Below are 15,174 nucleotides of genomic sequence, written 5' to 3' on the forward strand. Positions count from 1 at the left end.
TCTGCCCATCAGCAACACTGTTTTATTATTATTATTGTTATTATTATTATTATTATTATTATTATTATTATTATTATTATTATTATTATTATTATTATTATTATTATTATTATTATTCGTTCGTTCGTTCGTTGTGCGCAACTAGGTAGCGCATCTGAAGTTATTTATTACACAATTTCTGCCTCCCTTCCCAATAGCTCTTCACCCGTTCCCTGAGTTTCTTTCTCAGTCCCTGTCTGTTTTTTTTTTTACAATTGCCTTTACGTTACACTGACACAGATAGGTCTTTTGGCGACGATGCGACAGTAAGGGGCTAGAAATTGGAAGAAAGCAGCCGTAGCCGCTCCTAGCATGTGCCTGGTGTGAAAATAGGAAACCACGGAAAGGCAACTCTCCCGTCGGTGCAGTTCGAACCCACCGTCTTCTGAATGAGAGCGCACAGCTGCGCGACCATAACCGCACGGCCACCTGCTCGGTCATTCCTATGTCCATTCTATATCTTTTCGTTTAAGATCTTCATCAAATTTGTGTTTCTGTATTACAATTCAGAATTATCTTCTATCTTGAATAGTATCCTTTGTTAATGGAAATTTCTTGAAAATCTGTTTATTTCTATTAGCCAATAATATTTCGTCAGGGATAGTCTAAGTTTGATTTTTTTTTTTGTGTCAACCTATTGCTGTCTTTTCTGTACCTTCTTATTCTTCCTAGCTATTTTCCAATTTTATTGAGGTCTAATTTGATGAATGTTTGACCCATCTTTAGGGACAGGTGCCCTTCTTGACGCCAACCCTGAAGATGAACATAAACACCCAGTCCCCGAGTCAAAGGAATTAATCATACAAAATTAAAATCCTCGGCAAGCCGGAAATTGAACCTGGTGTCCTCTGAACCGAAATCCGGTTCACTGACCATGGAACCAGTCAGCCGGAATATGTTATACATTCTTTATAAGTGACCACCCTTTTTTTCTGATCTATCTCTGAATTGATTGCTTTCCATTGTTTTAATTATATTATTATTATTATTATTATTATTATTATTATTATTATTATTATTATTATTATTATTATTATACTCGTGGTAGGAAATTCATGCCCTCCCATTAGTATGAGCATTGTTCCAACCCCATGAATAATAGCCCTTTCAAGTACTATGAACGTCTTCTCGTCATTCAGAAGTTCACCAACCTCTCCTGTCTGCGATTTTATTTAATTTTTTTACTTTCCTCCCACAGCACCCACATTGGTCAGTGAGGAATCTGCTTCCACCCGGTTACGCTTCAGAAAACTGCAATCTGTTAAGAGCTGACCGCGTCTTGTTGAGAAACAAGGCTGTCCTCACAGACTTCTCTCTGTGGGCTCGTTGCGTCCTGTTCTGTGGAATTGGGAAGCAGAATGTTTTCTCTCATACAAGAGCAACGATAAATTATGTTCCAACCACCAGGAAAGTATCCTCATTCGTTTTCTTTTCGACGCGTGGATAAATCCTAAAAAGCTTTCCATTCTATCCACAAATTTCAAACAAAATAAATGATATGAAATCCAAAAGAAGCTGCGCCCACCTATCTCTCGTTATTAGACATCGGATGTTTAGGCAGCAATAGGGTAGAAAGCAAACTAATATGAACATTACGAATTGTCGACTAACCCGTTCTTCCATTGTGTAGCAAGTGTAACATTCTAGGGGTTCTCCCCTAAACTGCATGCAAGCCTCATAACGTATCCGTCGTGTAACGTTGCATTCAAACCTATTACTGGCTAAAAATCCGCACTCTACTCATATTGAATGGAACCCAAGCAGTAGCGAATATGAATGAAGGTACTATCTCTCTGTGTGTACCAGTAGTAGAGTGTAGAACTCTGGATCCCACGATTTGAAGTTCAGACACGTCAAAGGTAGTGGGAAATTTTAAGCTCGAAGAAAAGTCCATGTCTTACGATGTCATCAGTCAGTGATATCTGGTTACACATCTGATGTTTACCGAAGAAAACTGATTAGAGCTCAACCATAGAAGCCGAAGAGTGAGCCGGTTCACTCTGCCATCTAATCAAGTAAACAGGAACTCGAAATCCACGTGCAGGTAGCCTGCATGACGTCAAAATAAGAAGAACTTAAATTCTAGGGGTGCTCCCCTAAAGTTTATGCAACATTCATAACGCCGTCATGTAAGATAGACTATACTTCTATATGTTTGCATTCTAACCTGTTATTAACATAGCTATAATTTAGGTAGCTAAGGCCATTCATTTACTTAGATCCACGCTGGAGACTAATTTATTTTTATTTCATTTTTGAGTGGAGTTTCCACTGTATTCAATACTTATTCACACGTTCGGTGTCCTTCTGCCCAGGCTCTTCCGGGCCTTCCTTTGGCTTGAAGCTCTTCCATATTCTAACATTGTTGCTAAATTTCTGTCTAACATTTGGTGCACCGAGATGTAGTAAGAGTAACATAAATTGTAGGGGTTCTCCCCTGAAGTTTATAAAATACTCATAACGTAACCGTCGGGTAAGGTTGCATTTTAAATCATTACTGGCTAAAAATAGATACGCTACTCATAATGAGTGGAACCCAAGCTGAAGCGAGTATTTTTCGGTGTTTCATTAATCCACAAGTAATCAAATATCTACAAATGTCGTAGAAATGCCAGCCCCCTTCTCTTCTTGGTCTTTCAGATTTATTCCACCTTCTGGTAAACCTCTTTGTTGTTCCGATGTTTTGCATTCTTCTTCAGTCTGAACTAACAACGAGCTAGTGGCTACGCAGTTCGGGTCGCGTAGTTCTAAGCTTGCTTCTTGGAGATAGACAAATGCCAGGGATGTAACTCAATTATCGCCACAGTCATTCCCTTGTTCCCCAGGCCCTTTCATATACCTTCGTCGCCATGATAACTGTCCGTGTCGTTGTGACGTGAAACAAATAGTTCCCAGAATTATCATTTCCATTTTAAAAAATCACACAAATAGAAAATTCACATGTTTTCTTTGTAATATTGAAAATATTTCTTACAGGTAAGCAAAGTAGGTGACCCCATTCAACAACAATCGTACAATTAAACAATGTCCTCAATTGTGCCGAAAGTGAAGAGCTTAAGGGCCCGGAAAGTTTTCAAAATGTGAGTATTGGATCCGGGAGATAGTGGGTTCGAACCCCATTGTCAGCAGCCCTGAAAATGTTTCTCCGTGGTGTCCTATTTCCACATCAAGCAAGTGCTGGGGCTGTACCATAATTAAGGCCATGGACGATTCCATCCCACTCCTAGGCCTTCCCTATCCCATCGTCGCCATAAGATCAGTGTGACGTAAAGCAAAATTAAAAAAAAAAAATATCGAAACTCACTTCCGGCCTAAATGCATCCAAAAAAACAGCTTAAAATAGCTTGTTTCCATAATCCTTTTCCTTTTTGTTAAATCCTAGACAAATTAAATTATTTACGTAATTCTTTCTGTAATTTGTTCACTGGTTCAATGCCCTCTGCCTTTTTCATTTTTTGAAAATGTCCACACCGAATATAGTTATAAGAGCTTAGGTCACACTCTTCATTGACTCACATTAACGCTGGTAATGGTTGTTAAGTGAAACAATGCATTGAATCACATTAGCGATCATAGTGGTAGATAAAGTCTAATCCAGCGGATAACGATGTTCAAGAAGAGGATTACAATTTTAGGAATAAATAATACATATTCTCAAACGTTATTATATTTTATTTGCCTGAAATTCGTAGCTTATAACCCTAGAATATTTTCAAAATTGAGTTGTTTGCTGAAGGGCTAGAACTGTTGATTCTTGTCTCCTTAGAAACTTTTTCTTGTTTTATATTATAAAAATGTATTTCAGTCGTCATAGCACGCCTTTGAGGATATCTTCTCTCACTGGAAGAGAAATACGAGAATAATAAAAACATAAAGGAAACATAAATACGAAGCTATGAACTCAATATACCGCTGTTCTGCCGAGTTATTTAATATCTTATTCATGCTTGAATACAACACTATAGTCTGTCTCTCACAAACAAGTTACGTGCTCTCGGTCTTGATTTATTAACTGTTAAAAATATTGGCGAGACATTTTAAGAAGGGGCGTTACACTCGCTTGAGTCTGAGGGCTTGGGGGGATAAAACGACCCCATCTACGAATTGGCTCACCGTAAGAAGGGGAAGGGAAATCTGAAACAAAAGAGATTCGCAGAGACGAGCCGTCGTCTTGTTGAATTCTATGAACGACCAGGCCTGTGCCACCCTCTCATTCCCTTCCTTTCAACTGGGATTACTCCATCCACCTCTCCTCCCAAACTCTGTTTAAGAGGCCAACCTGCTACGGTTCAGTAAAATGTAAGGAGGGAAACAGGAAGTTCATATTTTTTATAAGAAAATAAAAAATTAAACAAATAATGAAAGTTCACAAAATCTTACAAGTTATTTTACTTACCTCTCGTTTTATCAAGGAAGTAATATAACGGAGCTGAGAAATAAGTAAAAGGGGTTTCAGTGAAATGTAAGGTTGCAATAGTCAGAGGCGATAACGAATACTGTATTCACCAAAAGGAGATGGGTTCGACTCCTTATCACCGTGCAAATGAAAACATTAAGATACTATGTCGTACCATTTGCGGTGTGGCGTCGAGAAAACTTGATATCTGTTGCAGTTGTTACGTAAAATCCACGCCCTAAGAACTAAACCATATTCGGAACGCTGCTTTTATTATTATTATTATTATTATTATTATTATTATTATTATTATTATTATTATTATTATTATTATTATTATTATTATTATACAACTTTAACAAAGAGTGCCCCCAAGCAAGTGGCTGCCTGATTGGTGTCACGCAGCTGTCACCTTCCATGCGAGACATAGTGGGTTCGTACTCCACTGTCAACAGTGGTTATGGCGGTTTCCCGTGGTTTCCCATTTACGGAGGGTTCTCTTGTCTGTCAAATGGTAGCGGTACCTAAAATAAGGCCATGCTCGCTTCCCACACCTAGCCCTTTCCTATCCTGTCATCACCATAAGACCTGTCTGTGTCAGTGCAACGTGAAGCGAAATTTGTTCTGATGCAAGCCACAAGGTGTTGGCATAACAAGATCCTGCTCGGTTGACTTCGGTTCAGCGGTTTTCGGAACAAAAACGTAATGAAACCATGATAACATAAATCAGAATGAAACCTGCTGAAATGTCATTTATTTATCAGTTACTTTTGATAAAACTTTTTGCGTGTTTCCCGTTGAAAATACAGGCAATTGCTCGAAATATATCTATTAAATATGCTATAATCCACTTCTCCTGTACCCTAGGTACTGTTAATTTCGCGTACACCCAGGAGGTAGCCTACAATAGAGTACAGGCAAACTGATTGTCATTAGGAGCGGATTTGTGAGCAGTAATAAGTTAGATTGCAACGAGTATAAAACTCACCCACGGTCACACAACGCTCCTGATTAAAGAGTTGCATAAAGAGTGGGGGCGATCCGGTTAAAAACCCTAATATTTATGCAAGTACGAAACGTACGTGTTGAGGAGAGGATACCTTCCACTCTTTGAAACCTAACTTATTACTGCATGGGATTCTGGCAGGATTCCGTTCGCCGAGATTTCTGAGGAGTCCCTGGCTTGTCAAAAGGTACTTGGACGGACTTCGTCACTTCCAAAGGTCTGGGGTTTAATTAAAGCGTTTTGTGAGTCTTAAGTAACTATCTGTGAAGTAAGGTGTCCTGGCATTACACGTAGTCCATGTGAGTTGATGAAGCTATCACCTTGTACAGAACACAGTTCTTGGAGATGCACAAACCTTCTTCATCGTAGCTAGTATCGCGACTCTCACGAACACTCATTTGGCCACTCAGGCGATACCTAGGATGTAACTTCAGTAATACACACCGTGTGAACCACAAGCCATATGTAATAATTTGCATGCAAGTATAAGAGTTCTGGAGCTAAATGAGGTCACACTGTTTGTTGAAAATATAGGATTTCGAAGGCGCATTGCACCCATAATGCCACTGTCTAAGGGTACAGTATGTATGTAGGTCTTTCTGCGTCTCACTCATTAAATTCTGGAACGACAGTTCCTATTAAACATAGGATGAACATAGACCAGCTGTATCCCGCTAGTGAGTGCTCAAACGCTTCTAGAACAAACACACCGTACGCCTGTAATTGCTGTCTGCAAGGTTGAAGGATTTTATTTTGGACATGGATCATGTAAACCTTGATTCGCTTAATGGTTGCTAAAACATGTCTGAGCAGATCGTTTCCAAGGCAGTTAAACAAACATCGGCGTTTTGGTAGCCCTGCACATCCCAGGGTTGCGCATCACTCCCGGAATAAATGTGCTCATAAAAAAGTGTATTAAAGCTCCGAAGTTTCAACATTTCCATCCAGCAGTTATTCCAAATATGTTAACGAAATGTGGTCAAAAGGCAATAACTCGCACTGACAAAGACAAGGGAACTTTGAATAAAAATAAAGCGTCTCCTCTGTGGTCGGTTGAAAATAGTCTAAGAATGGAAAGATTGGTGAAGTACCTTTTTATAGTTTTATGTTTTGACTCGCGATTTTAAGACAGTGCGGACTGTTAGATTGCTAACTTATTGAAGCGAGTAACAAGCATAGTCTGCCCTACACAAACGGTCATGTTATGAACTTTAGGGGTACGGCCCTAGGATTTATGTTACCCTTGTTACATTACGGAAGAACGGGCTAGATGACACTCCGTAATAATGAATTTAGTTAACATTCTAACCTATTGCTGCATAAAAATCTGTAGTATAGTGATGTTATATCGAGCTGAGACGTAGGCACTGAAATTTAGGAACTAGATATAATAATATTTGTACTTTCTCCGTTCATTTAAACTGCGCGCCTGCTAGAAGGCCATCTGTGTTATGCATCTGAAACTATGTATTTGAAGAAGTTTGGACCTTTAATCTTCAGATGTCTCTACTATCAACATATGTCCCCATCTGGCGGGAGGACGGACAAATACTTATTTTAGGGAATTTAATATTGTGTAAGCTGATAAACCTTAAGTGTTTGTAAATTGTTTTTTTATGTGCTGAGGTTATCCGCACAGCTGAGGCTCCCTTCTTTCTTATCTTATGGACCAAACAGAAATTTTTGTAAATATTGTTGCGGCCAATTAAAATTGGGGGTGTATACACGCGTTCTGCCTAGAGAGTTCTGGAACTTTATCCTCTGCAATATAAGCTGGGCGCTTTTGGGCCATTATATCTTCTTCATCGCTGCACTCTAGAGTGCACACGTTGTAAGTAGAGGCAGTCTTGCCCGTCGTGGGAAGGGCCACCAGTTCAAGGTAATGGCAGACATGTGATAGCTCCAGAAAGTTAACTTTAGGGGAAGATTTAAAAATTATATGATCACTTTTTAAATGTTAATTTTTAGGCAAGTCTAAGGACTCTATTCAAATCCCTGCTAGAAAAAGTGTAACTTATGGAATAAAGAGTGTTCACCCTTTATTAATTCCCATTCAGCTTGGTGTGGGGGTAACTATGATTTTCTGAAACTCTAAATTTTTAACTCTTTTTGGAACGTAATATTTCGCCATCCAGTCACCTACTGTAGTATAGGCTTAGCCTCTGTAAATTCGGGCCATAAGCCCATATAGGATTTTGAATGTTTTTCAAAGTGTATTTCAAAAAGAGTGCATGTATTTCGCCTCCTAGCATTTTGTTCATGGCAGATGCTCCTAAATCTTTTTCTTTGTACATTTAGTCCAATTAGAATGGGCACTTATTGCCCCTGTTTAAATTCTAGTTATGTATAGGCAATTGTAGATCAGACTATCGAGAAGAAATCACAGCAAACACTATTTTCGATGTTATCTACTGTTGGATAAGAAACTTGTTCCTTAGATAGGCCTGACTGTAGTACATTTTGGAGCTCATCTTCTAAAGTGTAATTGAGTGGAGCTGTTTGATATAAAGAGCTCTAAAGCTCATTCTTTGTAAATTGTTGTACCTAATCTGGACTTATAGTCCATCCTTGTTATACGAGCTGACGAGCCCCTGAACTCTCATTATTGTTACTTAGATTATCTATCACCGAACTCGATAGCTGTAGTCGCTTAAGTGCGGCCAGTATCCAGTAATCGGGAGATAGTGTGTTCGAGCCCCACTGTCGGCAGCCCTGAAGATGGTTTTCCGTGGTTTCCCATTTTCACACCCGGCAAATGCCGGGGCTGTACCTTAATTAAGGCCACGGCCGCTTCTTTCCAATTCCTTGGCCTTTCCTATCCCATCGTCGCCATAAGACCTATCTGTATTGGTGCGACGTAAAGCAAATAACAAACAAAAAATTATCTATCAAATTTTAAAATCAGAAAAAAAGGCAAAGAAATAAAATTTCAAAATTCATTGTTTTAAAAACTGTACTCTGATCTTTTCTCTGTGTCCGCATTCACCCCGGCACCTTCTTACACATCTAGAAACCACGACATTTCCGTAAAAATAATAATATTGTTATTTGCTTTGCGTTCCACTAACTACATTCACGTGCCTAAATTTTGTCCAGTTGGAGTGTAAGAGTGCAACCAAGTAACAAAAGGTTACTGAGCTGCAGGAGTCTGTGTCGCGCTGCATCTGTATTAGCTGAGGTGGTCATTGCAGAGTTCATCCGAATTTTATTCTCCTGAGTATTATTTTCTTCCGTCCCTCGACAGTTCCTCTCCACTGAAAGCTCGCAATATACGCTTGGACGAGCTGCTCGACTATACAAACAACCAAAATCAATCGCTACTGATCTGCATTTAGGGCAGTCGCCCAAGCAGCAGATTCCCTATATGTTGTTTTCCTAGCCTTTTCTTCAACGATTGCAAAGAAATTGGAAATTTATTGAACAACTCCCTTGGTAAGTTATTCCAATCCCTAACTCCCCTTCCTATAAACGAATGTTTGCTCCAATTTGTCCTCTTGAATTCCAGCTTTATCTTTATATTGTGATCTTTCCTACTTTTAAAGACACCACTCAAACTTATTCGTCTATTGATGTCATTCCACGCCATCTCTCCACAGACAGCTCGGAACATACCACTTAGTCGAGCAGCTCGTCTCCTTTCTCCCAAGTCATACCAGCCCAAACTTTGCAACATTTTTGTAACACTACTCTTTTCTCGAAATCACCCAAAACAAATCTAGCTGCTTTTCTTTGGATTTTATTTCCAGTTCTTGAATCAAGTGATCCTGGTAAGGTCCCATACACTGGAACCATTCTCTATTTGGGGTCTTACCACAGACTTATATGCCCTCTCCTTTACATCCTTACGACAACCCCTAAATACCCTCATAATCATGTGCAGAGATCTGTACCCTTTATTTACAAATCTATTTATGTGATTGCCCCAATGAAGATCTTTCGTTATTTGAAAACCTAAGTACTTGCAATGATCCCCAGAAGGAATTTTTACCCCATCAACGCTGTAATTATAACTGAGAGCACTTTTCCTATCTGTGAAACTCACAACCTGACTTTTAAGCCCGTTTATCATCATACTATTGCCTGCTGTCAATCTCTCAACATTATCGAGGACTAAGCGGTATGTTCCGAGCTTTCAGCTTGGAATGACATTAATAGAAAAATTACCTTCAGTAGAGTAGGAAGTATCATAACTGGAGCCCGCACTTTTAGTCACCGATAGGTTAGACACTACGTGCACATCGTTTGTGCTATGAGTTTTGCCGAAACATTAGGGGAACCGCCCGTCAGAACCCCTAAACTGTATGTTACTCGCGCTACCTTACGAAAGAGCGGACTGTTTTGCATTGTAACTGATTACTGACAATAAATCCAAAGCCTAAAGATAATATTGAAGATTAACTTTGTATTCAAGAGGACAAACTCGGGCAAACTTTCCTCAATAGAAAGATGAATTAAGGATTGTAATAATTTATCAAGGGAGATGTTTCAAATATATTCATCTTTGAAATCATTTAAGAACATACTAGACAAGCAACTGTAGCGAGACAGCTTTAAGTTTCGATCAGCGGTGAATTTTCGTGGACATACTGTTTATTCTCAAGTTATATTTTATTCAAGTCTTCTTCCGTTTCTTTCACTGCTCTTATTTATTCTATTTCTCTCATCCCCATTTTCGGCTAGAACCTCCTTCATCACAACCTTATCACATCAATGTATTTTAACCACTTTGAAATGGGGAGATATGTTAAAGAAACTTGGTAAGAGAGGAAGTTATTTGAAACAGTATGAGGAAGATCAAAGGGATACAAGGCAAGAAGAAAATATTTGTTAATAGCTGTTCCATAAAGAAGTCTCCCTGAGGGCCGTGATCTTCTAAATGGTCTGACAGCGTGGTTAGCCGGTTCGAGTCCCTTTGGTCAAAAAATGTCAAGCCCAGAATGTTAGGGTAGGAGAGATGGTATTCAATTTCTGCTCATAGATCACGTTCCAAAACCCCGGATTTCATTCCAGATATCTCCGTAGTGTTCATATGAAGTGAGGGCAGATGGCGCTGTTGATTTTGGATGGAGACGTTAAGCCTTCAACACATTTCTTGGAGCTATTCGAGAGAAACAGACAATGTGCCAGCACCGGTATTCACCCTCTCCATTCCTGCTATATCACCTCATTCATTCCATATCATTAACACCTCTGATAAGGTTGACGTTGGGAAGGGCATCGGATCGTACAACTTCGCAACCACAGTGATTAATCTTGCTTTATACTCAACCCCTCTAAATAAACAGGACAAGCATACAGCTTCTCCGGGAAAAGATGCCAAGAATGCAGATTATGGCTGCTACTGTCCGACTCGTTGGCTGAACGGTCAGCGTACTGGCCTTCGGTTCAGAGGGTTCCGGGTTCCATTCCCGGCCGGGTCGGGGATTTTAACCTTAATTGGTTAATTCCAATGGCACGGGGGCTGGGTGTATGTGTTGTCTTCATCATTATTTCATCCTCATCAAGACGCGCAGGTTGCCTACGGGAGTCAAATAGAAAGAACTGCACCTGGCGAGCCGAACTCGTCCTGGGATATCCCGGCACTAAAAGCCATACGACATTTCATTTTCATGGCTGCTACTAAATAATAAAGCGATACAAGGCATGAACAATACCTCAGACAGTATATTGGTAGCCTTCGTTCGTTTGTTCCATCCCGCCATGGTCAACTGGTATTGGAAGATGCTGGAATACTTATTTTCGAAGCTCACTTTCCCCAGTCGAGTGTCTTCTTCGCTTTCGCTTTCATCTCTTCTTTGCCCAGATCGCACAAAAGAGAGTGCCATTACTACATCATACGATCACATTGTGGGAATAAAAACTCAATTTGGATGTCTTTATCTCGTTCGAGATGCGGTCCTAAAGTTCTTTTGAACGAAGCCAAGGTACACTCCTGATGTGTGGAATTGCTTTGTCTTGATATTGCAAGTCTTCTTCATGATCTACAGGTCTGTATATTAGCTTCCCTAAATGTTGATCTCAATTTGATTCCCGCTTGTAGCAAAGAGTACCAAGTTTTGGGTGATAATTTCAGCAGGAGGAACTTACCTTCATGAGGGTAAATTACAAGAGAAATTACAGTAGCGGCAATCGACTGCCCCTCCCCCCAACATTGTGGAGAAAACATTATATTTTTATTCAATTTTAGCCAGCTGAAACTAGGAATTATAGGAATAATTAAAACAAGCAATTAGTACAAGCCCTTTTTGTCTTATTAGCTAATTATTTAGTTTATTTTCTCTAATTATTAACAAAATTACTAGCGGAAATAAGCAAAAAGATGTTGAGTGCGGCTAAGTGATTTGTGTAGCGCTACAGCAAGTAGTGCATGAGGAAGGGTAACAGGGGTGTATTTTTGCTATGGTCACAGGTATGATTCAGCCGCTTACCACGCACAGTGCGTAATTTCAGGAATCTAGCCGGCCAAAAATCGTATCTCGGAAACTAATGGACCGATTTACGTAAAACTTAGTATGTAACTGCTATTATTGGAGATAATTAAGTGTGTGGTCAATCAAGTACAAAGAACAAATTACTATGCCAGGAATAGAATTAGAAATCTTTGTAATTTAAATAATTTATCGTTATAGCTTTAAGAAATTAAATAGATGTTAATAGTGGGACATGCTGTTTGGAATGTTTAAAAACAGATACAGGAATACATGTACTTGCCAAACAATTTATTCATTAGGTGCAGTTACATCAGAATCGCTATCGTCACTTTCATTATCTCTTTCGGCAGAACCAGATACAGGAGGCTCAGAGAGTAAGTTGAGCACTTCTCGTGAAAGCGAAATCAACTTCTTCGTCCTTGATCTCCCTAAGCTGCTAATATAAGGGTCGATGATACAAGCAGCCTCTGGAAAAGGTCAGTATTTGTGTCTTTCTGGAAGGATTCCTATTATCTTTATTCCTGGTCTCCTGGGCTTCCTCGGAGAGGTGTCCAATTAGGTATAATACAGTGCCATGACCCAAGAGTTTGTGCAAAGTTACAGGCATGTAGTACGATTTGTATTTTTGTAAGTATAATTGTATAGTTTCCTTTGCGTACATGCCAAAGTTACTTTATCAATGGCATACCCACACGAAAGAGTTTCTACGATGGCACGTAGAGGGTTTATTAAATTTATATCTACTCCAGTAGTGGAAGCCTTTCTGAAGAATCTTCTAGCGGTTTCCATCATTGGTATTGCCAACACTTTGCTTCGGATATCAACCAATAGACGCGTTTCCTCCCTGAACTTCTGTAGTGAAGTCATCTACAGTATTTATTTATTGCGTGTGTATTTTAGGCTCTAAATCAGTGCGTAAATGTATTGTGTTGAATGAGAGTTATGCGATAAGCCTACGTGTGTGTTTTATTTCTTTAACATTAATACTGTGATATTTTGTAGTCATCTGCAGTATTTATTTACTGCGTCTGTTTTCTAGCTTTTATTGTCTGAATAAATTTATTAAATGCAATTAAATACATCACCCGCCCCTCAAGTCGATAACAATTATTTGTCTATTTTCTCTCGCACTTTGCCTTATATTTAAGTGCTGAAATCTCTGATGTGCCGTAGTTTACCTCTGATTCTGTACGAACCGAAAGTGGCCCCTGTAAACCCCACGTCCCCTTCAGTTCATAAAAGTAATTTTTAGCTTAGTTTCTTCAGCCTTTTGTCTTGAACTTACATACTGAATTTCACAAATGCATGTGCCGCCGTTTTCCCGTGATGGCTTTGAGCGGAGCGTTCGATATGGCAACCCTGTTGTCATAAGAGCAATACTGTTTTCTTAACATGGAATGAGCTATAGTAAGCTAATGGCAGACTCGTCCTGACATTGTTGTGATGCACGTCCTTCTGCACGGCTCATTCTCTGCTCGAACCAAATTTTATTGTACTTCAGCAATTTGTCCCTTTTTCTACCACATTTTGTCCAGCGTGATCGAATTTTAGCACACAAAATACTCACAGATTTCCTTATTGCCTTGGATATATCCCCGGAACAATCCTCAAAGCCTAAATGTTCAATTACAACATTCGCAATATCTTCGTTCCGCTTGTATTCCCTGGTGTTCCTCAACAACACGAAAACCGACCTCCGGGTTACAGAGTACATGGCTTCTGAAAAAAATTATTACTCTCATAGTCGCGCCTGGTCGCAGCAAAAAGTCACAGTTTTCTATTCTTTGAAGTATAGATAACTCATCTAAAAGACTTTCATTGTGGAAATCAAAGGCAATTCATTTTGAAAGTCAGCTCGAATTTGTATAATTAGATAGCGCTTGGACACCGTGTACCTGAATTTAAGTGCATATTTCGGACAACAATATAGTAATTTTCAGAAAATGCTACATACTATATAAAAATACATACCTTCATCTAATATAATCATATTGCAAGCTAAATAAATATTTAGTTCTGATGTCTTTACTGAGCGCTCGCATAATAACAACTGCGCGCTCTCCTTGCCAGAGTATGATGCCCTGACGGAGGAGAGCCACTTTAGGCCGTCGGTGAGAATATATAATCAGACAGCGCAACTTTTCAATACTTAATTATTGTACCCAAGAGTCTTATAAACACTACTCACAGAAAATGCGCACCAAAGACAAGGGTTGAAAATATTATTTTTGGCCGGCTGGATGCTAGAAATTACCCACTGTGCCACGCAGTCTCCTTAGGTCTGTAAGTTTCTTCGTCTGAACTCAAACACTAGATGATTGTTAATTGTATGATCACGCTGTACTTCTGTTTAATTGTAATACACGTGTAACATGGTTCCTTTAGTGAAAGTTTTATTGTATCGTATTGAATCAAAATCTTAAACTATTTTTACCGCAGTTAAGTTGACATTCAATATTTACCTCTCTGTTGAAATTCTCTCACAGAGCATTAAAAACTTACCATTCTGTAGCCCGCCCCCGGTACATCCCACAAACCCGGGTGCTTTCTGTTGACTTTACATCCCCCCTTCTACTTCTAGTTCCCAATCGCCGCTACAAACCGTTAAGTTGCTTTCCTCAGGTTCCATGTTAAGTTCAACATTCACGTGAGGCCACATCCTTCGCTACCCCAACTGTTACGTGTAGACACCATTGATAAACACAATACAGACGATGAAAATAAGTATCCAATCCTCCATAAGAAACACGACTAAAATAAAAAGCAGCTGTGTCCGAACCTCCATGGCTTCCCTGGTTCAAATCCCGATAACTCAATCTGAGATTTGTGCGGAGGTGGAGCAGGCATTTTCTCCAGGTACTCCGGATTTCGCTGTCATATTTCATTCCAGCAACACTCTCCAATATCATTTCATTTCATCTGTCAGTCATTAATCATTCCTCGAGAGCAGTGCGACAGGTTTCGACAGCCGGCACAATTCCCACCCTCGTCGCTAGCTGTGCACTCCATTCATTCCATTCCTGACGTAATCGAATGACTTGAAACAGGCTGAGGATTTCTATTTTCATTGGAATAAGGTAAGAATAACTTCCGCTAATGTTCGAGATATACATGCAAATGAGTAATTTGTAGTGTTGAGGCGTATTAGCATGAATTCTAAATATACAAATAGATTTGAGTACGTTCGTGAATCCGTTAATGAAACAAACCGTTTACAAAAGAGAGCAAAAAGTGACGGTAACTGCCACTGGACTATTCACCGCCATTAATTCGAGATTATACGTTTCTGGAAAGAACTCGGC

Source organism: Anabrus simplex, chromosome 12 (assembly GCF_040414725.1).
Source record: "Anabrus simplex isolate iqAnaSimp1 chromosome 12, ASM4041472v1, whole genome shotgun sequence".
Taxonomy (NCBI): Eukaryota; Metazoa; Arthropoda; class Insecta; order Orthoptera; family Tettigoniidae; genus Anabrus; species Anabrus simplex.